The following is a 26,134-nucleotide window of genomic DNA, read 5'->3' as shown; positions in this document are numbered from 1 at the left end:
GCTGATTATTAGGGAAATCAAACAACAATTAGAACAATTCCTCCTTCTAATTATGCAAATAATGAACTTTCATTTCATAACGATCAAACGTTTACCCTTAAATCATCTAAAATTGAAGGACGACATCCAGGCATTTCATTCAGTGGCTAATTACATAAAAGGCTAATGAGATAAGACTGATATAGATGAGATGAACTGCACACTAATTATGTTGCTGGATCCTCGATACCTACTATTCAATACGGACCTATTTGCAAATTCCAAAGACATCGACCTACTTTAATAGCATGCAGTCGGTGGATATCTGCAGGCTTTTACTTAATAACTTAATAATGAGAGCCATCTCAGAGCTCTTCCAGATTGGCAACAAATATGCTACCTTTCAGGGAAATGAATGGTGGGGGGGCTTGCTTTGGAAAGACCCCCTTTGCTGTGATATATCATCTTATCTTCTCTGTTGGATCATCCTTACCATCCTCTTCACTAAGCTACAAGACCAGATTTAACAAGTTGCTTCTCCTCCTGTATGCAGCTCTCTTCCACGCAGCTTCTCCAAGACCTTGGCTGCAGTGTCTGTCATCAGGCAGGTCCTGTCAGAGTCGGCCTCCGACCTTCTCCCATGGAGATAAAGGCTGGGATTACAACCTCAAGGTCCTGATGGGTAACTGCTACCCACAGCCCAGTGGCTACAGATTATCCTTAGGGACGGTACTCAGAACTGAGCACTTGTGCAGAACTTAACACTGGTGACCACAAACTTCACCCAGGGGGCAGTAGATTGACTGGGTGAAGTAGATTTATGCTGGCGAATAAAATCATCCCTGGGGGGAAAAGTTAGAATCAAACAATGGGAATCAAACTGCCCCAAGGTAGTTAAAATAAGACAGTGACGACTAAAAACTACGCTGGCTGTTTGTGGTCTGTAAGCATCAGTGTAGTAGATGGACTGTGGACACCAAGCCCTCAATACACGTGAAGACCAGAGCCCAGTGTCACCTACTCCGTCCCAACATTCCCATGCCCTAACAACGTAATCCACTGGAATCCACCAGTCCCCAGGAGGCTTGGGTAACCTACAAAAAAATCTGTGCGACTCTCATACTCTTTGGAACATCATTTTCTATCCCATCATGCAGCAGTACAGGCATATAAGCATGATCCCAGGAGTACCGTTGGTTGACTAGGAGATTTTAATGAGCACTACCTCTGTGGCTGACAGTTCCACTCTAGAGAGTAGGGACAGGCACCTTAAAACCATATTGGCAGGGGTCTTGCCGCTGGAAAAAGTGCTTAAACCTTACATCTGACTCGCAGATATACAGTCAAAAACTCCAAACCAGATAATAAGCAATTCAGAAAAGGTCTTGATGCATTCGCTTGAGAATCGTAGCAGTCTTCACGCTGAAGGTGGCTGTCCGTCCTGGGGTGTAAAGCAAGCGAATGGCGTGTCAGAGGCCGACTTCAAGTACGGCTGAAGATTCAGAGAAACTGGCATGGCCGTCTGACGCAGATCCTGCCTCGCCGAAGCACCGAAGTTTGCAGATGCATCTCAGGAGCTGATCCCAGATGCGTTTGATCATCCCACTTTGAACAGCTAACGGGACATGTAGGATGGGGGGGGGGAGCTGCTGACATCGCTCTAGAGCGCTCTGATGTCTCATTGTCTCTGAGCGAAGGAGCAGCTACGCGTTTCCGTCCTCCATGACGCATGAGACGAGCTCTGTCAGCTGCATGGGGTGGGAAGGTCAGTCCCCTGCAGCTGATGCTATGGAGACGAAGGTCCAGAAGTCCAGCGAGCAGCACCAAAAGAGACCGGTTCACTGTGAGACCTGCTACTCAATCTCTTACAGTGCAACGGCCCCCACCGGAGCTGCCCGATCCTGGCCCGCGGGAGATAAGCACGCTGACAGCAGGGAAAGTGTGCAATCTGCATCCTAACAAGTCTGCATAAAGGCCATCTACAACCCAGTAAGCAGCAGTCCAAGCATCTCTTGATCCAGATAATGAATGGAAAAAGGCAGAAGAGCCTGATGCATCCCTAGGGGGCGCTGTTGAGAATGAAAGCCAATTTAAATCAGCACCACTCCAGATTTGTGAGGGGTGTATATACTACAAACGTAACTGGTGACTGGACATCACAACCGGGTGATTTGGATAACAAAGCTACAATACAGGAAATGGGAAACAGCTAACCTTAACATCTACCATCCTCATGTTTATAGTGTGATGTCAGAAAGGCTTTGTTGGATGGTTTCTTGCATTAAAGTGAAGTCGACGGAGGCAAAGACTTACTGTCTCATGACGACAAGACACATGATATGTCTTTCTGTCAGAGTTTGGAATTTTGCAGTAGATGCAAATCTACATTTCATTGCCTGAGTACTTTTCGCAAAGCTACCCAAGTTGCGTCTTAAACCACGGAGGTGGACCACATTTACTCTCCATCCTACGTGATACACAAGCTGTCGGCTGGCACATCGGCCATATAAGACTCCTGCATATACGCAAAGGCACACAGGAAGAGTTCTCCCTCTCTCTTTCACTTCCGACTGCCATGATCGTGTCTATTTAAGCCAGTGAAGTATGCAGGTCTGTCAACAGATCATGCATGAACAAACGTGTCATTGGGCAAAATGGCATTTTGGGAAAAGAAAAAAAAAAATAAAGCTCACAGATTTATAGTTTGTTTCAAAGGCAGTGATGTTAATCCATGGGGAATTCGTGTGTTTTGTCTTTTTTATAGCTCGTTTCTGTCAAAGCCTGGTGCAAAGTGAAAATGGCTTCCTGTGGCTGTTTTGATCAGCGATGCGTGGTCCGATCAAGGCCGTCGGCTGGGGGCTCTGCTCCCGTAATTGGCCATAGAAAAATCTGCTCTGTGGGTCAGGATAAGTCAACTTAAATGAGCAAAAAACCGGCTCCTCTTTTGGCGACGGCGACGGTCACATTTCAGCTCATGGCTCCTGGAACCTCCCCCGAGATGAAAAGCTGTTATATGAGGAAGAGGGAGTGCATGATCGAGGAGGCGGTTTATCGCCACTGCTGATGTCCTACATGACCGCGCCAATTAAATGTGATTAATCGCTACACGTAAAAAAAAAAAAAAGCCCCAGGGGAGAGGGCCAGCGGATACCCCCCCCTAACCGTCCCAATCTACATCCATCCAAATTAGGCAGAAGAAGAGAGGTGGAGAACAGCTCAGAGACGCCGAGTGGGGAAGCCCTTCGTCAGCTTTTAGAAAGCCAATCAAAAAACAATAATGTCTTCTCAAATCAGGCGATTACTACTTGCTTGAGGATTTTATTTAGTTTTGTTTTCACTTATTCGGCTGAAATTGGCTGCCATCTCACACAGTCCTTCACAGCTGCCTATTATATGAAATTTTCCATTTTCAGATTCAAATATCTACACATCCCTGCGAAGGGATGGTGCCCCATCCTGGATTGTGCCCCGCTTTGCGCCCGTAGTCTCCGGGCTAGGCTCCAGACCCCCCCGACCCTGAATAGGATAAATGTTTACAGAAAATGGATGGATGGAACGCCTACACATTCCGTTGCATACAACATTAGTACGTGTCTTTGAAAAATCACTGTATGTACGCGCCTCTGACGTCTGAGACAAAAGTATACAATCGGATTACTGGAAAAATAACTTCTTACAGGAGCAGATGAAGGAACTCGTGTATATTTAACTTTATAACCAGATACCCAACGTTTATTTTAATAATTCATGTTGCTAAACATTTACCACGCATGACATTGGTTATGTGACAGATTTGCATTATATTACAAATTAAGGCCTTAATAAATGAGGAGAAGCTGTGAAAATGTTGCCGGCAGCCCGCAGGATGAGGCCATCAAGGTCAAATATAGAGTAAGATATACATGCTGTATTAGATTAAATCCCTCTGAAGAACACAGGTGGCTACAGGTTCGTTAGGTCCCGAGCCCCCTCTTAGGACCCCCCTCCTCTCCTCACACCATTCCAACCCCACAACTCCTAAAAAAAGAAAACATGTGTAAATTATAAGTGAGAAATGTAAACAGAGATTAAAGAAAAGCTAAATATATTCCTGGGAATTAACTGTCATTGCCTAAATTTTACTGTCTTTCATTTGTTTAGTTCTTAATCGGACATCTAAATCTAATTGTACCATTCTACCAATCCTCAGCAGTCTACCAGGTACTGCAGGGAACATTCTAGGTCTACCATGTTATTATATATATATATTTAAAAAATCATTGTTATTTAAAAGTATGAGTGCTAGAAAATTTGTCTCAGAGTTTTGAATCTATGTAGTCCTTTGGAAACACACTCACTGTAAGACACAAACTCTCAGTGTGAAAGGAAATAATGAATCCTTTGAGAGGACAATGATCAACGAGCCTGGCTGACTTCTCTTGCTTTATAAAACAAATCTCTCACCTTATAAAATCTCTTTTCTCATAAAACAAGATTCTGGCTGAAGAAATTCTCAGGTTTCTTCTGAAAGCTGAAACGCCCACGTCTCCGCAGTACCATTCATCATCGTCGCGAGGCCCGACACGCTACCGACTGGCTGCCAGGAGAAGAGAAAGGAAAAAAAAAACCCGACAGCTCGGACTCGGCGCGCCGAAAGCGGCGGATCGCGAACCGGGGCGGACTGTCCCGGAACGCCCACGTGACGGCGAGCGGGAACAAAAGTGGCGGGTGAAAAATGGATGCAATAAAACGGCAAACCACCTGCGGTTTGGCGTCCCCTGACGCAGAGGGCTGCAGACACCAGAGATGGGGAGAATTAACGAGGAAGACGGGCAAGCAATGTGTCGGGACCACAGACGGCTTGGCTGAGGCCGTGACTGACAGACGAGTGGGACGGGCCTCACAAACACACCCACGCTTTCTGACACATTTTGGGTTACTGCGCAAATGTTGTGAAGAAATATTTAACAAAAATGTTTAATTAAATATATTTGTTTTCCATGCTAGGAGTGATCTACCGTTATCTAAAAGGAGTTACTACAGTCTTCTGCCGATTCCAATAAATGCACACTATACTGAAAAAGAGGATTTGCTGACCAGCGAGTCTTTCCCTTATGTGTCGGGGACACAGATCGGTAGCCTGTTCCTTCCGGACAAAGAGAACGCCGCCTGAAAATGGTCCCAAGCCCCAACAAGGTTCCGAGGCCTCTCTGGGAACCGCTGAGAGCTACGGCGGGTGTGCAGCAGCAGGAGAGCAGCCCGTAATCTCAGACTGCTCCTGAGGGCACAAGACGCTGCTCTTGGACATGAACAAAACGGCAGCTTGGAGCCTAGACTCCACTCAACATAATTAATTAGCAGAAGCTCGTTTCCAAAGCCACACAGACAATATCATAGAGAATAACACGGTTAGTTATTTTACATACATATTTATGGAGCCACATAAGTTTCAGCACCATTTAGACTTGGATTTTTTTGTTATATATTTATTATGTCTGATTGTATAAAAAAAGCCATAAAAATATAATTTGACCAGCTTCCTGGTATTAAAATAACTGTTATTATTAGGTAATTGTATTAAAATTATAAAATTCTCACACATGTTTAGGATCTGCGGATCAAGTCCCCATTCAAAGACGCAGAAAAAATAGCATTTGCTAAATTACTACGATGGTGTATGTTTGCCCTACAAGGACGGGTAGCCCATCAAAGGTGGGATAGCCCGAACCCCCCCCCCCCCCCCAAACTTGTAGCAGATAGAGTGATGGATGTTCTAATTAATTATTGAAATTAGTTTGTTTTTTCCAATATGATAATTAGCCAAACAGCAGAATGCATTATTTCTAATCAGTTTTTATGAAATATATAAAGTGTTTTGAAATCACATTAATTTCCTCATGAATTATTGATCATCTTCCTCAACTTTTCACTCCATTTCTGATAAAAAATGCATGATATACGTAATAAGGTGAGACATAACAAAGGCTTATAGTGACTAAAGATTCAAGGTTTGCAGACTTTGGGATTATCATCACTGGGTGTGGTCATCGCAAGCAGCCAATCAGCTTTAGGCAATTTCTCACTATTTTACTGGCTCCCATTTCTTTTAACCACGCAGCGATTGGTAGAATGTGCTAAGCCCCACCCATGTCGTTTCACACCCATGAAAAGCTGAAGGTTCTTAACATTGCAATAATCTGGCAATTTCTAAGGCAGTAGCTGCTGCTCTTACTTTCCTTTAGGAAGCAGAAGTAGCTCAGCCTCACCTCCATAAATAAGCACGCGGCTCAAAATGGAAACTGGACCATAACTTCGACGGGACCCACCCGAGATCGATCTTCCGAAGCTGAGCACAGTGACAGCAAAATTTGCCACGTAAACTGCTATAAAAATACAGGCTGTTTATGCACAGTAAATGTGTCAGGCCTCTGGCCTATTTTAAAGGGTCAGCTAATATTGCTGCAGTACTTTAAAGCACAGTCGCCCTATTGCATGGTGGGAAGCGCCGCACTTTAGGAATTGGGTTGCGTCTATCTTTGTTCGCCTCCCGCAGAAGCACGGTGACGACAGAGAGGGAGATTCTTGCACATGAACTAATTCCCCGCTTTGATGGCTGTACCTCCTCCTTACATGCAAGCTGGATATTTTTATTTGCACTGAACGAAGAAGTCAATGACAGGCCATCATCTCGGGACTCATCTGCGTCCACCGCTCCCCTTGAACGATAGGCCGATACGATTTTACAGAAATGCGGTACTGAAGGCAGCCCGGTTTCACAGCAGCCTACCCGAGGGACCGACTGACCTGTCCTTCATCGCTTTCGCCGATGCCGCCGGGATGCTATCGTCCTCCACCCCGCGGGCTGCCTCCTGAACGGCCTGCTCCGAACAGGTGGGCGGCGGGGGGTGCCATCTGGATGCAGAGAGACAGACAAAGCCCATCAGATTCCCGAACTCATGGACAGAGTGGGGAAAAAAACTAAACAAAATTAAATCAAGGATAGGGAGATCAAGCACCCAGCTAGATAGCTATCTATCTTTAAATTTTTTGCATTTTATTTATTGTGTTACCCATAACCTGAACAGATAGCCAGTGCAGGGCTGTTTCTGCTCTAAGTGATACATAAGAGTAATGGGTGGATGGATGAAATTAAGAGTGCAGAGAGAGTTAGGGATTGTAAGGCTCAGGGACTGATGTACTGAGCCTCAGCAGTGACACTGTAAAAAAAAGAAAGAAAAGGAACCGATTATGGTCTCCATTTTGAGCCGGGAGTTTTGATAGTTGAAGCAGATTCTTATTGGCCAAAGTGACCCTAACAGTCATCCTTGGGTCTCGGGTCATAAACAGGCAGGGATGACAGATGTAATGTCTGCTTTTGCTGAGCTGGCCTCTACAGTCTACCCCTGGTCTGGGGCTGAGCCCTTTGGATGTTTCTCTGTGATCAACAGTCTCAGATGAAGACCGAAAAAAGGCAGGAGGGTCCATTACAAAGTGCTGCCTTTTCTCTTTGTGGGGCCTCTGTCTGCTGGAAACATTGCTCTTTCCAGACCTTTTCCACGCAGGTATGGAGGATGCGATTCAGTCTATGCCGTTTGCGGAAGTTTTTCGGGGGGCAGGGAGGGGGGAGCGGATCTGCTTTTTCTACGGATCAGGGACTGGGGAAGACTGGGGAGTGGCGTGGAGGGTGTGGGTGAATGTGCACAGTACATGCCTGGTGATGGACTGGCATCCTGTCCAGGGTCTATCTCCCGCCCTGCACCCTGTTCTCCTGCAACCCTGACCAGGATAAATGGCTGGAAGATGGATGAATTACTAACAGGGACTAGATGGAAAGCTAATTAGTGCCTTTCTTGCAATGTTATAAAAACAGTACTGGCATGAGGACCATTAGGTTCAATAGTTCCCTAGCAGGATAGTGAACTTTGGAAGAACTTTATTGTCGACATCTGTGATGCTCTCTAAAAAGGTGGCGGCTGCTACACAAACGACATGCTGATCACTTCACACCAGCCGCTGCAGTCAAGTCGTCAACTACATTGTCTACGTTAGCCTAAGCTAAAGTCCCTTTTAGCTGCTGGAGGCTGAGAACGAGTGACAAGGCAAATGGGCGAATGTCGAAAAGCTGCAGCGTGTTCTCAGCCCGACGCGAGCCTCTGGCTTCTCTGGCATCTGCTTAATTAAACCCCCTGAGAAGTGAAAACCGTGGACGTGGGGTGCTGGGGAATTCGAGACACCAAGTCAACAACATGGCGGGTGGCCAGCGAGCTGCCCGACAGAAAAAGTCCATCCTGAAAAATAAAATCTGCTGAAATAAAAAGTGAAGGACGGACAACATCTTACACAGCACTTCTGGTCCATTTCGAAACGGCAGGTCGATACCGTGGGGTCCTGGCGCCTCTTTTCATAATCCTTCTCTTATTTGTGGGCTGACTGAGTGCAGATACAAGATAATTAGGTGCTGAGGCGACAGAAATCTCAGACGGAAACATGGAGAGGTTGATTTGAGAGGACCCCGTTGATTAGCGCAAATGGTTTCATTATAACTCCAACAAGCACCAGCATTAAATGTTTTGATTCAGAGACAGCTGCTGTTACCAAGTCACCACAGACCAGCACTAATGAACATTTACTGCCTCTGCAGTGCACGCAGAAATACAGGCTGTACACACACAGCCCAGTTCAAATAGCCTATAAGGAAAATCAATAAAACATGAGCGATTTAATGCAGCGCCCGTGATGCATAATTAATTAGATTAAAGACTCTCGTTTCCAGCACAGAGTGTCCTTGTCACCGGTCTGCATCCCACAAGCTGATCCCGATTCCCAACTGGATCTGTTAGCGGTCTGCTATAGAAACCGGATTCAAACCTGAAATCGTGTGACACTGTAAGAACCAGTAAGTTAATAGCAACCCACTAAAGCCTAACAGCAGCCCACTGGTCCACTAATACACATATATCTGCAGCATACAATATGGTCATTTAAATCAATCATTTAACTTTTTATCATGAATGAGGTCTGAATAATTCCCTTCACTATTCTCCTCTCCCCCCCCCCTTAATTATTCACGGCCAGGATATCCATGTCAGATGGCCGTCTGTCAGGATGGCGCTGCTGCACGGGTGAGTCGAGGTGGGGGGGCCATCGATTGGGCTCGGAGGTTACTTCCTTTCGAGCGTCGCGTGGTAGGGATCAAACCACCACAGATGACACCCTACATTTGTGGAAGCATTTGAAGGATTCCGCCTTATATATTATTTATTATTATTTGCTTCTTTTACCCAAAGCGACAGCTGAATATTTTACTGATGCAATGCGGGGAAAGTGCTGCCCTAACACCATCATGAGCGCGAACAGATTCTTCCGTCAGGGGTTCTGTCGCGGGTCAAATTCTTTAACCTCTCCTTACGCGGCGCCGCTTAGACACACAGTGTCCGCATTTGTATCACATTTTGTGAGTCATCACCTCTTTACTACATTTGAAGGTGGATAAAACAGCAGAGTGTAAGTGGACTGGAACCAACAACCCTCCGTCTCCTTTCATTGTCATAATCGGTTTGCGATGATAATCTCCCTTTGCGAGGGGATTTGTGTTGTCGGGGGTGGGGGGGGGGGGGGTGGCACAGAGGGATATAAAAACATTAGACAAATGTGGTTGAAGTATAAAACTACATGGCTGGGGGGAGGGCGCACCCCCAGGCTTCCGCACAGAAAGGGCCGACAGATGGAGGGTCCAAGGCTGTTTCTCACTGTGGATGCATGCAGGCAGTGTGGCGGACAAGCCTCTCCAGGCCCGCCTGCCGGTCAGCACTTTTGTGGGGCCTTTGACGGGTGGGGGCGTGTGGGCGGGGAGCGGGCTTAAGCCCCGGGGGTGCATGGTGCGGTTAATTGATGGGGCCTGAGCAGAGCGATATGCGTGCGGCCCGTGGGAAATGAAAAGGAGTCTCTCTAATCGAGCGGTCCCAGGGGGCAGGTGGTGACAGGGTGGGGGGGGGTACCGATAACCACGTCCACAGTGATGGCATGGGGGGGGGGGGGGGGGCAGGAATACAGAGCTGCTGAGTGAATCAGAAATGCAGCAGTGACACCTCCCGGGAGGAAGCTTAAAAATTCTTTAGGTTCCTCAGCAGGCTGGAGCGGGGGGAGGGGGGGGGTTAGTGTGCGTGGTTTGGGGGGGGGAACTGGTGGACAAAACATCTGTATAATCATTTCTTCCGAAGTGCTTGCACAGCACTAAGGCCAGCAGAGAAAAAAAAAATGCTGGACTCTCCCCATCGCTGCCTGGGTAGTCAGGAACCTAGAGTCACAAGGGAGTCAGAGGAGGGGAGTCAGAGTAGGAGAGTCACAGAGCGACATCCCCACTACTCAGCGGTGGCCCCATAAGGGACATAAGGCTGCTCGGTGTCCATCCGTCCATTTACGCCCGCTTTTCTCCCAGCTCTGCTCCTCTAGCCAGAGGCAGACGTCTCCCCACAGAGGGAGGACCTCCATCTCCCCATCCATGTCAAGATCTCACATGTTTGTTCATGTGACACCAGAACATGGCGTCCGGCATGCAAAGACACAGCTGCATCGCTCAGAAATGTAGAAGTTTCCATAGCTCAGGTTCAGTCTCAGTATTCACTGATGACACTTCCAACGCCCCCTACCCTACCTTGGCAGGCCCCCAGCACCCTCCCCGCCGACCGACCAGGTCGTCCCACTGGACTTTCAACCTGTGGTTCCCCCCTCGCTGAATGAGACCTCCCTGTCATCACCATCCCCTTGATATTGACTCGTGTCACTCAGACTAATTAACGATTAACTAACGAGTTAAAGCCCCGCGACCCTGCTCCTACTCTCAGGTTCCTCCGGAGGTCCGCGGCCCTGCAGGATATGAACAGCTAATCAATAAAACAAATGTTATTAAATATAACTCACATTAACATGCACACTTCGGGTTTTCCCAGCAGAGAGAAACAAAGATGAGGGAAAAAAATCCACAATTCGCTAATATGTATAAAAAAAATTTAAATGATGTTTAGTTATACCAAGGACCCGAGGGGTCATTCCCAGTGGCCATAACTGCTAAGAGACACAATTAGCCTGCTGTACTAAAGGGGACCAGGCAAGGGTGACCTTTCGTCCACAGTAGGCGTGCATGGTCCTTAATGAGCTCTTGTCTTGCGGTAATGTTCCTCACCAGTACCAGAATACCACTCGTGGCTAAACCGCCTCCGTTACAGAGGTGTCCTATTTTACAGCTGCCCGCGGCAATGCAATGTGGTGTTATAAAACAAAGTTTCGAAAAAGTTAAATAACTGACTGCCTAGGACCTTTCTGGAACCTTCCGGTCTTTGTCCCTTAAATACAGCAGACGCTGAATAACACTAAGTATCAACTCTGATGAAAACGTAATCCGTAGATAGGAGAGAAGCAGAGTTAATGACTCCAGCTGTTAGACTGACAACTATATGATACCAGCAGCCGAGGAAATGGTATCATGGAGCAGCTTCTATGGTGACCCAGAGGATTCTGGGATGCTGGGGGACAGTGTGGCTTTTATCTGGAGGTGAAGGGGCATGAATCTAAAGTTTGGTTTTTACCCATATGGTACTTGGCGACCTTAAAGATTATCTCTGGGGCCAGGACAGGATGGCAGTGATCTCTGAAGAAAGATTAATTATTTGCTTCTTAAGGCAATATCAAGATACTGACAAAGGATATGCGACACCTGATTAAGAACAGTTTCCTGTTCAATATTGGGAAAACAGGAAACTCCCTACAACGGACGGAATTTCAAACGTAGCACATTCACCTGTAAACCAAGCAATGGCACTTTGGCTTGTGGTTACGTAACACCCATGAGATCCCAGGTGAGAAATTGCTGTAATACCCTTGAGCTCTGCACATGAATTGCTTTGGTAAAACTACTGAAATGTGGAGAGGAGGTGTTCCCCACTCCTTCCCTACGCTGCCTGGATGCCTGAGACCCTGTACTGCATCAGTAGTGGGAAGAGGCCTGGATGAAAACATCTCCTGGAAATTCCTCTAGAAGCTAATCTTCAAGGCTCCGCACACTGACTAAGACACCAAATCCAATCAGGACAGGAACAGATATTTTAAATCTTGTACGTTACCTGGACATAAAAGAGAGTTGCTTCTAAACAGACCTGTGTCATGGTTTCTTGCATCCCTCTGCTTTCCTCTGCGCACAATGTGCTTAATTAAACCCCTTTGCTGCTTGCATCAGCCTGCCTAACAGTTGTTAAATCCTGGTGGGACCGCGGGTAGAGAAGCGTTTATTAACCAGGAGATACCTGTCTCTGCTCACAGACTAATCGGAGGATTCATTTGGGATCTTATTTCCTCGCCATGTTGTCTTGTACAGTAATGCGTTTCCCCTGGGCGCGGACTGCAAGCAGTGAAAAGGTGTTTCAGACAGCAATCCACCGCGGTTTGCTCCGGATGTTTAGCGATTGCCGTTTTCAGAGTGATTTGTAGCCTTGATACTAAATATAATTTAACTTGGTGCTTTTACTTTTTAGCATGCAAACATGATTACATGGCTTTATTCAAAATAGATTGAATTAAAATAGTGTGTTTGCTTAATTTGTGGTTCCTTGATCTGGAAGTGGAAAATCAATTATCAAAATAATTGAAGTAATATTTTATTAATAAATTAACTTCTTTCTTCAGCTAAGATAAATTAGTCTTTCCACCACTTATAGTGTGGCAACACAGCAGCTGAAATTGAAATGTTAAAAAAAATAAATAGAAAATTCCACCATAAATGAGAAGTTTTACTTGTATTTTAAAATAATTCAGAGCCTGAAATGCAATGAAAATCAGCCCCGGGATTCGTTATTTTAAACAAATATATTTGCACGTCTGCCTGTTTTGTTTTCGCGACCCACCAGCAAAAGGTTTATATTTTTAGTTTCAGAATACTTCATTTACAAATATTAAACATAATACTGCAATTAAATACAACCGATTCTGCCTTCGCCGAGCACTTTGCAGGATCCTTCATCACTCATTTCATCACTCATTTCCAGCTTCTGCTAATTTTATTGTCACCGAAGTGAAAATACAAATGGCAATATGCACATGACATGGTTTGAGTGTCTATGACGTGTTACGGCTGATTGAAAACGGGTGATTGGTGTCGATCGCAGCCCTGCCTCCCCTCCACACAGACTAAGATCTGCCCTAGCATTTCCATTCCCTGTCTTTGCTGTCATTCTGTCCTGACAGCTCTTCCTCCCCCATTTGATGTCTACTTTGCCCATTCCTCTGACTCACCAGTGTTTGTCCTCTCTTGATATATATTTTTTTTTAGCAATCCAATTATCCTTGTATGTCATGTGATCTCCAGTCACCCTGTGCTACCTCAGTGCACCTTAATCCATAACACCTGCTGGATGCTTGCAGACCAACAGGAATCGCAATTCCGGAGCCTGGCTGCCTCCCTGAGCTGTGATTTTACAGAAGATACTTTGCCCCAATAAGTGAATGACAACCAGCTTGTTTAATCGTAATAAGCTTACATAAAGGCTGTGAAAAGCAGCTTGATGAAAAACACAGATGAGGAGCTTGCTTAACGACTGCACAACAGCTGCGATGACCAACTCGTTTGAGAGCTCTGATAACCACTCATCATATGAATGTTCCCATGCGCTGTCACGTGTGGAAGGTTCTGGAACGTGTCAACAGCTGGACGGTCACTGGATGGCTTTGAGAAGACCAGACTGTGCCGGAGAACCTGGAGAGAAGCCCACATCTGGAATGTCCGCGAATAGCCATCAATGATGAAAGTACCTTAAACCTTTTGTGTGACACTTAAGCATAGGTACTGAGGTAGGTTTTGGGAACCTCTGTTTGCGACAAACGCCAGACCCCAGACACGTGACACAAGCACCCCTCCCACTGCTGAAAAGACGTTATTCTTTCTGTAGCTCATATCTCAAAGTGAAACTGACAAATGTCTCTTTATATCCCGACACCCTGTTGCCACACGTAACATAATCTCCTGTCCAAAACGCACATGTCCAGCCTTCCCATCTCGGTGGCTGAAAATTTTTTACAAGGAAATACACACACAGTCAGTGCGTCCATGGCCGCTGCCTGCCGAATCTCCCTTAGACCACTGCAACTACCGAGATCCAGCATTGAAACTGGGGTCTAATTGGGAAAGATTCAGCGCATTTCTTCAGACGGGCCGAGATATTTAAGTCCCCAGATAATAAATAGCTGCCACAGAAAGAAAAAAAACTGCACTCCTGCACCTAATTTGAAGACCACTAATTGCATTTCTGAGATGTACCAGTTCCAGAGGAAGTGCTTGTTCGGGCAGTGTTCAGTTACATGGCCGGTTTCATTGTGATGTGCTTCTGGGAGTGACCGGTGACTGAACTGCATGTCCTGAGACCCGTCTGACCCATCCGTGCTTCCTGTCTTGGCTGGTGACTTCCTGTGCCGCCTTGTTGGCGGATGAGACCGGCGAGGGCACTTGCTTGGCCGAATTCCATGGACGAGTCTGGCTCGCAACCGCCAGATCAACCCCTGCGCTCGTCTTGATTTAGTCGATGAAATGAGGGATTTTACATGGTGTATATAACGCTATGGGATTAGCATGCCGACCGGCTGGCCTGGTCACTGATGGCCTTGGCTGAAACTGCGCTCTGGTTTCATCCCAGTTCCCATGTTGGATTTTAGGTTATCTGGGGTGGCTCATTGAGAAGGTCCAGTTTTTTTGTTTAATTATTTTAAAATTTATTGTTGCTAAAGTTTGATGGCAAATAATGATCTTCTTACCTGCTGATCTTCCATGGCATCTGGGAAAACTCAACAGATGACTCATCCCTCCTTTTACTGCTGTCTTTTCTGAAACACGAATGGGATTTTGTCACCCATAGAGAACCTGCAGAAATGCAGTGGAACGTGCGTACCACCTCAAAAGGTACCTTGACATGCACAATGTCACCTTGATAACACCTCCACAAACTCCCGCACCCAGACAACACCTCCACACATCACTGCACCTGCACCACTCCTCCGCACGCTCGGTCTCACCTTCTCGAAGGTCTCCTCGCTCTTGTTCGTCAGTCAAGCAGAAATGGACCTCCCTCCATTTTGTGTTGTTAGTCCATCTAAGGAATTTTTGGAGAACTCGTTTCACAATGTACCTAATAGCAGCCGTTCACACGTCTCTTTATGACAGAAGACGGCAATGAGATGTCAGTCAGGGCAAGGATGGGGAAGCGAAGGAAAAAAACCCCAACTAGGTAAATAGGTAAGTAATTGATGATCTTTACTAAACTGATATTAAATCCTTTATTTGCACATAAGGATGAGTATGAGCACAGGTACACTGGAGTGCTTCCCTTTTTTGATCCCCGTGAGACACACAGACATATATACAGATGAGAGCAGGCTTGGGGATCACAGTGCTGGGTCATCCAACCTGCGGCACCACTGGAGTTGGGGGTTAAGGGCCTTGCTCGAGGGCCCGGAGACACGTGACTGTTCTGCTGAGGTCGAGGGTTTGAACCGGAGATCTTCCGATCACAGGCACACAGACTCACCATCCCACAGATGAATTGTGATTAGAGTATTTTAATTAGTGCCACTCATGTCACACAGGATGGGCATGTTAAAATAAATTATCAGTAAAACGGCGGACGACTTGAAGCAGAAGGTAGCTGTTTATCACGTTTGTCATTATGATTAGTTATCTGAAGCCAGGAACGCAGTTTAAGTTCCAGTGTAAATAGGGTCATTTATATTCATTTACTCACACTGACTGACAATGTCGGCCCATTTATAAGGTTTAGGATATTATGCTGGAACGATGTCACTTAAGCCGGTAGCTGAGGGGTGTAACTGCAGGGTTCCCGCTGGGAACTCTTTGACCTTTACGCTCCTCTCAGGCATGCATGTTCATCTGGATATGAATAATGACTAAAAATGTATTAGCAGTGTGGCAAAGTGAGGCAGCATTGTCTCTCCCACAGCTAATTCAGATGGTAAAAACCTTGATAGCTGAAGCGAGTCAGCAGGAGGTGGGATAATCTCACCCGGCTGGGTTTGGGTGCCTCGCCCCCGAATGTGGCAAGCGGAATCCAGCCCTGAGCTTACAGAGATCCCATTTAATGAAACCCAGCTGGCCCGAGTTGGACCGACAGCCTACTCAGGGCTCTTAAAGGGTCAGCTGGGTGGATTTATGGGAGAGGAGAGGCACAGAGGGAGAGATTCTGTCATTACTGGCACAGTCTTGATTAATTAAAAAAAGTACGCATGCGTGAGTTTGAGTAAATGTAATTTAGATGAAAATTGAACAGCCGAAATTAAGCGAACGCTTTGCCCGCCCATAGACCCTGAGTGCCGCTGGTTTTATGAGAGCGATGTCAGCGGTTTTCCGCTTTCTGTCTGTAAGCACTTTGAACTGCGCGAAGCCGGAACCCACCCCAGGGACTCGGGACACTCACCTGCAGCATCATCCGCCACCGGCTCCGTCGGTCACAAACCGGCAGTCTGATGCCGGGCTCCGGCTCCTGTGGCAGCCAGCCGGACAAACGGCAGCCATTCTGTGTGAGACAGGGCGGAAGCGATGAGGGGTCGGGGAGCATTTCGGCTGCTTTGTGTGCAGCGATTACACTTAATGGATTGTCTTCTCTGAAACGGCCTCATAGAGCTTGAAATAACATGCTCAGCCTGTCTATACAAGCAGGTATTTTGAATGTTAAGATGGCAGGGCCCCCCCGCCCCCCACCACAGGGTACCAGCCCCCTCCCACCTCCAAGGTTATCTCCATGCCATTAAAGGCCCCAAACAGGCAATCTAACAGGCCTCGCATCAAACACTAATCCGACACTTTAAATTCATGCCGCCACTGCACCGAATTCCCCGTCTCTGTGGGATTTTCCTGCTCCATTTAATTGAGAGCCAGGAAGTCAGTGGCCTTTCTCAATTTTCTACAACACGCGGGTAACGACACTAACAAGATTTCATTTGTTATAATCATTCCCCGCAACGCCGAGGTGCCCGGCGGCCCACGGCTGACGTAAGCATCCAGCCTTGCCTGCATCTCAGCCCTTGTTCGGGCTGAAAATGCCAGATTCCTGCGTGAATTCCATCTGTTCATGGGAGGTGGGGGGGGGGAGAGAGTAAATAAACGAGAAATCTCTCTGTTGGATTTTTAAGCGACCCTCCTGAGGAGATAGGGAAATGGCTGCTTAACATTTTGGGGGGGGGGATTTTCACTCGGCAAGTGATTTCATAAGCTGAAGTGTGGCCAAGACAAGCTGGCTCACCTGCTGGGCAGAGTCCGCCATCCCCGTACTCACAAATAAGGGACATCTGTCACCGCGCTCCCCGGGGACGGGCAGGCCACGCGGGAGCCTGGGCCTGAACGCAGACGCACTGGCCGCCACGGTCTGTGCCTGACGGACAGCCCTTTGTGGCTGCGTCGGTTAGCGCTCAGCATAAAGCCCATGTGGTACCATTGGCTAGTGCTCACATCCATATGGTAGCCTTTGTTAGCGCGTACAGCAGGCCCCATGTGCTACCTCGCCAGCAAAGAGCCAATCCAGGAAGCCAGGAATAAGCGGCACAGTCTTCGGAGAACACTCTGACTGAGGAGATGTGAAGTATTGATCCCAGTAGATTTATTCATTGGTAGTGGATACCAAATAAGCACTCGCGCGAGTTTCACATTAGCATGCGCCGTTGCGTATACGTTCGAAACAAAGGAAAATGAAACGGCGTCTGTTTTATACGCTTTTATGGGAAATTTGGAATATTTATGACCGACGTCTGATCACATTAAAATAGATATTTAACAATTAAAAGAACCCAGAACTACCATAGAGACTGCATGAAACTTAAACTGCCCATAACTGTTTAAATATCAAGGATAATCTGGCTCCAAGGGCACTTTTCATTCTTGGTTTAATTCGAAGAGCCCCCTTCAGATCGAGCACCAAAGGAATAGGCCGTGGCAGTGGCTATGAATCTTTCGTAACCATAATTCTCCAACCTTCACCCATTTACTCTGCGCTGCACAAACTGATCTACTCCTTCCCTCATTCATGGGGCTCCATACACTGACCGACATACAGACTCAGACCCTGCTCTGGTGTTGCCTGGGCCTTCAGACCATTTTCGCCAGTAAGAGGGACGTGCTGGGCTGCAGCACGGCACAATGCAGGGACTGAAGCCGTCGCTGTAACTCATGTATGTGAAAGGCTGGGAAGCGGAATTTTCCAGACTCTGAAGACCAGAGCAGCTGGATCCTTCCAGTTCGGTGAGACACCAACACAATGAAATAAAAAAGGATATGCATTCTATAGCTTTTATTCTTTTAAATTATTCGTAAATAATTTATTTAACTTATTTAAATTATTCTTTTAAATTAACATTGGAGTTTCCATTGCCTGCTTAATTCCTGTTATGCTCTATACAGCTCAGTGATGTAAAAGCAGCAGTCTGTGATTGTCCTGGGGCTTGAAGAGCACAGTGGCTGGACTCCCCCGATGACTTGCCCACCTTTCACTCACGCTGCCCCCTGCTGGCCGTGCTCATGGGTAGCAGCGCTCAGAGTGACTCTTCGACTTCGCAGTGCCAGAAGTGCACGGGAGCACTTCATCCTTCAGGAGGACGCATTAGTCCACTTTTCGCTTTAAAAGACCCATTTGTACTTTCTATTCCACTCTGAGAACTCCCCCCCCCCCCCATTTTATAGCAAATTCCGCAACACCCATTTCACTCAGAAACACTCTTCAGCTTGGCACATTTACTTTATCCATGTTTTTCTGTTTGAAAACCCCCTAAATACTTTACTCATTTGTATGTATACATGTAACGTGTACGAGTCTGTTTAAGTTTCCTCATGACTGACAAAGACTCTGTGCAGCCAATTTGCGTCCGCAGGCTTGTTCCTTTTCAGACCTCTAGCACATGTAGTTTTTTTCTCTTTTCTTCAGAAACTGCTTTCTGTCTCCTATGGCGTCTCAGTACCGCACTAAGTGCAATGGCCCAGTTTAAGGTGCCCAGAATAGACACAACGTTCCCTGAAAATGTCCCAGCAGGCATCTTCATTTGGCCTGGAACCATCTCCTTAAAATGTGAATGAAACGATGATCTTAGCAGGAGAGTTGTCAATAAACAGTCAAGACGCACGCGGCAAATCTTCTCACTTGTTCGAAAAGAAAACGTTTGCTAATGCCCCCCAGCCCCCCACCACCCTCATCAACCCACTGTGTCATTTCAATCATGAAATACAGCTAGCTTGGGGGAAAAAAAGAATATTAATATCGAGGGCTTCCTGCAGACAGCTGGACTTGGGTGAGATTCCGGACCGGAGGGCTGAGATATGACGGAATGGGCACTTTCTCCATTAGCGATTTAAAGACAGTAAATCTCACAGCAGGGAGATTCGTTCTGACAACCAGCATGCAAAACTCAACATGCTGAACCGAACGTGAAGGACACAGATGGAAGTTATACGAAACAATACTGCCACGCTTCCATGGCAACAATGAGGAACAGAGATGTGTGGGATGTTTTAACTTTATAACAACTCTATAGCTTGGGGGAGGGGTGCTTGAAATTTGGTTCCTCTCTTCCAGTGTCTTCTGCCTTCTTTCTTTCCATCTTCCCTTTTCCTCTTTCATGTTCTGTTTAAATGCTGTAATAATGGATTGCCATACATTCCTGTTAAGTGCCTTGGGGAGCCTGTGTTGTGAAAGGCACTATATAAACACAAATTGAATGGAAATGAGATTGAATTGAACTTTCCCTTTCATGCTGAAGGATACCATTTATGATGTCTTTACTTGGTTGGGAATGTTAAATTCATTGTACTAACAGTGACACAATCTCAGAATTACGATTTATGAGGTTCCCCGGCTGCGCGACTATGGTTCATCTATGGCTCCATGAACCTGGCATCCCCCCTTTGAAAAGCACTGATAAAAGAGGCACTTAAATGACTATAAGAGTGAATAAAAGGTGTAGGAACTGAAAGCTCTCGATCACAGTGCGCTAAAAGGCAGCTTGCGGCTCTTTGAAAACAGCGTTTTGGGGTTTGTCTGGCGTCGCCGAAAAGGACAGAACGTGGAGCAGCATCCCCCCAGCACAATCTCCGCGAGGCTCTGTTCTCCGCTGGGGAGACCGGCCTAAGATGCCCGCGCCGCCATTTATTTTAATTGGGCTGGGCCCAGAGCTCCTGGTGGAACGGCGTTTATGAAGAGGGAGACGCCCGCGGACCGCCATGCGACACCACAGGCCCGTCCTCCTCCTCCGCCACTGCCCTCCCTGCTCCCGGCGGCCAGCAGCGAAACCTGGACCTTGAAGATTCCCTCAGAAGAGGCATCGTAATGATAGTCAAATGATAGCTAGGCTCAGAGCTCCAAATCTCATTAGGAAGCTGCCGTTCTCCAGGATGCAGTACGAGCCACCGGGCCTCCATCAGTGAGCGTCTTCAGAAATACTCCACCACTGATTTTTAGGGATGCTTTTTCTTAATTCTATCGTCATGTTAACTGCAGCGTCGTGCCATATTTTTCTATTTCTTTTTACACATATTTTTGGCCTGGCATTTGCTGTGAACCAGGTACGTAATCTGGCCACACATTTGATCCATATTCCGAACAGAATGTACCACAGCAGCACAACGATTTATATGATGACAGTGTAGCTGCAGAAATATTTTCATCACTCTCTTTTACAATCATCTCAATAGAACTTAATGAATCATAGAGAAAGCAGGTGCCCCACAAAAGCGTGTGAAACCCAGCGGTCCAGCAGGAACACGCTCGCAGTGTGTTTAAGAGCAGAAAGACCCACTGTGCCCAAATGTATACTGTCAGGGTTCATTACACTGCAGCTGGGAGATTAGCCAGGGGGAAGTTAAGGTGAACACCTCCGCAGGTACGGGATCCTTGCGGCACTCAGTACAGACACACCTCGACACGCGAGCGAGACATCAGCCTGCTCCCGTTACTGATGTTGTCTGTCGCCATCACTGAACACCGTTTACGCCTGTTACTTACATTGTCTGGTTCTTTTGCAAACACTGTCTGATTCTATTACTGACACTACCTACTGTTAGGAGGGACTAAAGAAATACCGATTCACACTGGAAATCTGGCCTAAAATGTCTACGAAATAACTGCATTGTTTGATACGCGCCAGTCTGGCTCGAATTTAGAAGGAAATTAGCCAAAGCGCAGAAAAGCCCAGTGGATGCAGCCGTCATGCCAGGATTACACATAACATTTCTCACGTTAAGATCTTATGATAAATTTCAGTTACCCTGAGTCACATTGCAAAATAAATGCAATGGCTTCTTTTGAATGTTCTATTTCAAAGGTGAATTACACTTCGATACATGATAAATTTATCTAAATAGTATTCATTCGAATTTGAATAGTACGGCATGCCATTAAAAGTGTATTGAATCCTTTCATGATTTATCTTGTTGTTGCTTTGTTTCGGAGACTGAGCATCTAGATGTAAATAGTCTGAGAGTTAGAGAGACACTCCACTCCTCTATCTGCTGTTATTACTGACGCTGTCTGTTATACTGTCCAGCTGTCTCATTATCACTGTCTATACTTATTACTAAAACTGTCCTTTCCAACACTCTCTGTTCCCATTACTGACACTGTCTGTTCCTTTTTATTAAGCTTGTCTGTTCCTATTATTATGGCTGCCTGTTCCCATTACTGACACTGTCTGTTCCTTTTTATTAAGCTTGTCTGTTCCTTTCACCAACACTGCATGTTCCTATTACTGACACTGTCTGTTCCTTTCACCAACACTGCATGTTCCTATTACTGACACTGTCTGTTCCTTTCACCAACACTGCATGTTCCTATTACTGACACTGTCTGTTCCTTTCACCAACACTGCATGTTCCTATTACTGACACTGTCTGTTCCTTTCACCAACACTGCATGTTACTATTACTGACACTGTCTGTTCCTTTCACCAACACTATGTGTTCCTATTATTGACACTGCCTGTTGTTTTTATTATAACACTGTTCCCAACACTGACCCCGTCTGTTGCTTTCACTATAGCTGTCTCTTCCCAAAACCGACACTTCCTGGCCACTGCTTTTGCTCACAAACGTCACCCATATCTGTTGTTTACATTACTATTCTTTCTCAAGCCATCTGTCCCTGCTATTGCTGGCACCTTACGCTTCTATTCTCATGGCTTACTGTGGTACAGACGATGTCTGCTCCTGTTTCTCACACCTTAAATCACAGGCGCCGTCTTTGCAGAAATGGGAGTTTAAGACAACCGGAGATCACTGGAATGGAATGAATAAGCGGGAGTGAGTTCCTCATTCATTTTCCCGTGCTAATTGCGGAGTGCCGCAGAATCGGGGACGCCTTCCTCGGATCTCCTGCGGTGTGAGATTCTAACGATAGGCTCTTGGCCGTGGGCGGGGCCACAGCTCTCAGAGACGTTAGCGATCGGCATGGTACCATCTCCGCGACTTCTCGGAATCAGCATGTTCTCCCACCTCAGCTAGTAGCTCTCATGGTGGAAGGGAAGCTAGACCACCCTGGAAGTGCAGCTGCATACATGTATGGAGCAGCCATGGGGAAGAGTGGAGAGGTCCTCTGTGTTTGACATCAGGTGTAATTGCCAGGAACATGCAATTAAGAGCTGCAGTTGAGTCTTTCTCCTTGCATTTAGGGGCTGGTGAAGGAGCCTGCCTCTCTCTTACGGGAGCCATGATCCACCCCAGGAATGCGTCTGAGCAGTACAGCTCTTTCAGAGTTGGTTATATAGCCTGGCAATATCACTGTATGTGACCGCAAACCGTTCCCAGTGGTGATTCTGCTCCCTTGACCACTACGTTACTCGAATTTGAGGAGCACTGAGGTTTAAAGCCCTGTCCTCACATTTACCTCGGCTCCCGAACCACTGTGCCCCCTGCTGGCATCGACAGAAGGTGGCAACATGGGCTGTGGGGCCACTGCAGTGGGGAGGGGGGGCATGCGGTTAGCTGGGTGTGTCTGCACCACAGAGTAGGAGGAGGAATGGGATCAGTTTGGGGCTTTGGATGAAAAATGATGCTTAATAATGAAAAATTTTAGGGGCTTTAATACAGCTTTTTTAAGTTTTAAAAAATTCTTGTTCTTGAAAAACATTTTTTTGGACCAGTGTAGACCAGCATGACCAGGAGGCGAATGACAGTTATATCACCCTCTGAAACCCTCTAAGGAACAGACCTTCCTCTGATGCCCTGTACTGGGAGCACTGGACACTGCGACCAAGTCTGCTGTCCACTGGCCAGTGCGGCTATGGGGGAATCCTCTACGTGTCCATTATGCGACCATCACTGGTATCACATCTCTGTGATTTTTCCAGGGTGTGGCTCAGCCTCAGAATGCAGCCCCTCATCGTCATCCTGATCTGCACGCGATACCATCGGCTGCAATCCGGCTGTCTCTCAAATGTACAACACCCAGCCCTCCTGAGACTTTTACATACAACCAGATGGCCCCCATATGGCCCCACACCTAAGCATGTTATGAAATATATTATCTCTTATTAACAAAAGAAGACGCAAATTATGCTTTTTAAATTAAATTACCAACCATTTTATAGTTAAATAAATTATATGCAATCTTATAGAACAATGTAAAAGAAAGGCTTTTGTACACCCTATCCAATTCTCCATAACCTATTCAATATCGCTGTGATTTTCTGCATTAACTTTTGTCATTTTAAGTGCGCCGTTCGCATTAAACGCCGCAGACGACGTCAAATATGTATCTGGAATATTAGTATAATTCGGCACAATGGCGCCTTGTTTATAATTTAGGGGAGCATAACTAAGGCAGATGTCCAGCAGCACGTAGGCTATGATTTGCGGTTGAAAAAGACTTTAAAAGATGAAAGACGGTAAGGGCGACACAGGAGTTTGGGCTGCAGGATGAATTATATCACCATCTGCCGTATCCTCTCGTGAATGCCACATAAAACAGGGGAAAGAACTGAGTTCCGCCTGATTTGTAATCATCTGTTCTTTTACTATTTTTATATTCCCTGTAAATACCACATTTAATATTTTATTATTTTGTCGAAGTGCTACTTAATGTTTTAAGTAACGTATTAAGAACTTTCGAAAAAACTTATAATATATTCAAATAAATATTTCAAGCATATGAATGATATAATACTTAATAGAATTAAATTCCATATAGCGCAACATACACCACACCTTATTCGTAGAAAAACAATTACTTAATACACACAACTATTAACTATTTGAATGAAATACTAAGGTTAATATAACAATATATTACGGTCAAACGTAACAGTGGCATTAATTGCGTAATCGGTGTATTTACATTAAGGCCATCAAATAAATCAAATATACCATGCGTGATTTTACCTAGAAGGCAACAATTGTGAATGGACTAGTGACAATCAATATAAAAAGACATGCCACGGACGACAGACAAGACACACAAACAACAAATCACTGGCATCCCCAAAAATCACCGACATCCGAGATTTCCGTCCCTCTTCGAAAAAATAAATCACGGCACAGATGCGAGATTAATTTACCTGTTTCAAGCTCCACTAGCAGGACCGGTCAAGGTGAAATACCGAGAGCGCATCTACAAGGTCAATGTACAACCTAAAAATGAATCATTTACACACTGTCAGGAGTCCAGCGCAAAACTAAGTTTAAAGAAAGTCTCAGTGGCATCGATGCCACCTGCTTTATGCAGCGGCTCAGTGACGATTAACGCTGCGTTAATGCTGTAAAAGTGCGTTATTACTTACACCTTTTAACGTGTCATTACCATGGCCGTGATCGCCGCCCTTCCTGCAGACCGGCATACTGCGGTGGGACTGGCTGTCGTACAGATTTGTCCCCATTCTGTCCCCATCTAGCGCCCCTCCGCTGCTCCGTGTCACCTGCACCCTGCTATGAATGCCCCCATCTCCGGGGCATCTAAATCACGCTGCCTGCTCGGTACACCAATAAACTGACGGGAAGCCAGTCAGTTGCTTTACTGGTGGGTTTACTGGTTTTCAGCCTTTTAGCACCACTGAACCAGAGCCGAAACAGGTGCAATCATCAATATATTTCCTCTCCGGTAAAAAGGTGAATTATTGATTTCAAATTTTATTCCATTATTTTAAAATATTTTTCAGGCGTAGTTAAAATCTAACTAAACTTCGGAATGCACCTCTATCATGCCGTTGGTATCCACTTAACATTTCCCTATCTAGTTAAGACATCCAACCCGCACTCTTACATTTAATTTCCTAGAATATAATGAACCCTGACAAAGAAGAACAAGGCAAATACGGGTATGACTGTTCTAGATGTACAGCTAATACACGTATAAAAGTATTTCCATTATTTAAGTATGTAAATTTTCTCGTGGTTAAGTCAAAATGTCAATTTTGTTACTAACAGAAGGATTTGCGGGAGAAAACGGCGCTATTTAACTACTGCGTGTACACATGACACTAACACACAACAGAATAAGTGACATGAATTCTTATATGTTTTCGCACATCCAACGAAAATTCAGATAATTCACGACTTTACTCATAATGACACATGCAGCTACTAACACAGTTAAGAAATAATTTCCCCTCCAAACTCTAGAATTACAACACGGTTCCAAGGCGCCCGTTTAAAATATCGGGGAAACACAAACAGAAAACACACAAAACGGAGATATAACAGGACGACAACATCCCTGATAATGAGACAGCACTCGGCACCGGCCGGCTCCGCTCAAATGCAAACTTGATCCGTTTACCTTGGGCGAGCGCATCCGCTGCCGGAGCCGGAACTGCCGCAGATTAAAGGTCTGTGGCTGCGCTGCATTTGCCGTCGCCCGCCCCGCCGCTCCGCTCCCTGCCCCGCCGCGGACGGAGAAGAGTGGCCGGGCGCAGCCTCTCTCTCACACGCAAGCTGTCCCGCAAGCCCTCGGACACATGCGTGCGGGGCGGGCGGTACGATGGGGGGTGGGGGGGAGAGGGGGGCGGAGGCGCTGTAGAGGAGCGCAGAACCGCATCACTCCAACCAGATCATGACAACAAAGCCGTAGTAAAATGTAGAAATGTTCCGGAGCCAGATGCGTACGGATTCAATTACCTGCTGGGGGGAGAGAGAGAAAAAAACGGGGCTGTGTAATTA

At 46.2% G+C, this 26,134-nt stretch overlaps 1 long non-coding RNA gene across 1 annotated transcript in view; it reads right to left on the bottom strand.

Moving 5' to 3' along the window:
• LOC125749445 (uncharacterized) overlaps positions 1–25,919 on the bottom strand; it is a 32,658-nt gene extending 6,739 nt beyond the window's left edge. The window contains exons 1-5 of the long non-coding RNA XR_007399922.1: positions 25,755–25,919; positions 16,428–16,526; positions 15,013–15,089; positions 14,755–14,823; positions 6,763–6,870 (exon numbers count right to left, since the gene is read on the bottom strand). This is a non-coding gene — a long non-coding RNA (uncharacterized LOC125749445). The remainder of the gene's footprint in view (positions 1–6,762; positions 6,871–14,754; positions 14,824–15,012; positions 15,090–16,427; positions 16,527–25,754) is intronic.
• Between the last annotated feature and the right edge of the window lie 215 nt (positions 25,920–26,134).

Source organism: Brienomyrus brachyistius, chromosome 9, assembly GCF_023856365.1.
Source record: "Brienomyrus brachyistius isolate T26 chromosome 9, BBRACH_0.4, whole genome shotgun sequence".
Classification (NCBI taxonomy): domain Eukaryota; kingdom Metazoa; phylum Chordata; class Actinopteri; order Osteoglossiformes; family Mormyridae; genus Brienomyrus; species Brienomyrus brachyistius.
Note: the sequence above shows the minus strand (reverse complement) of the source record. Positions and strands in the feature narration are given on the sequence as shown.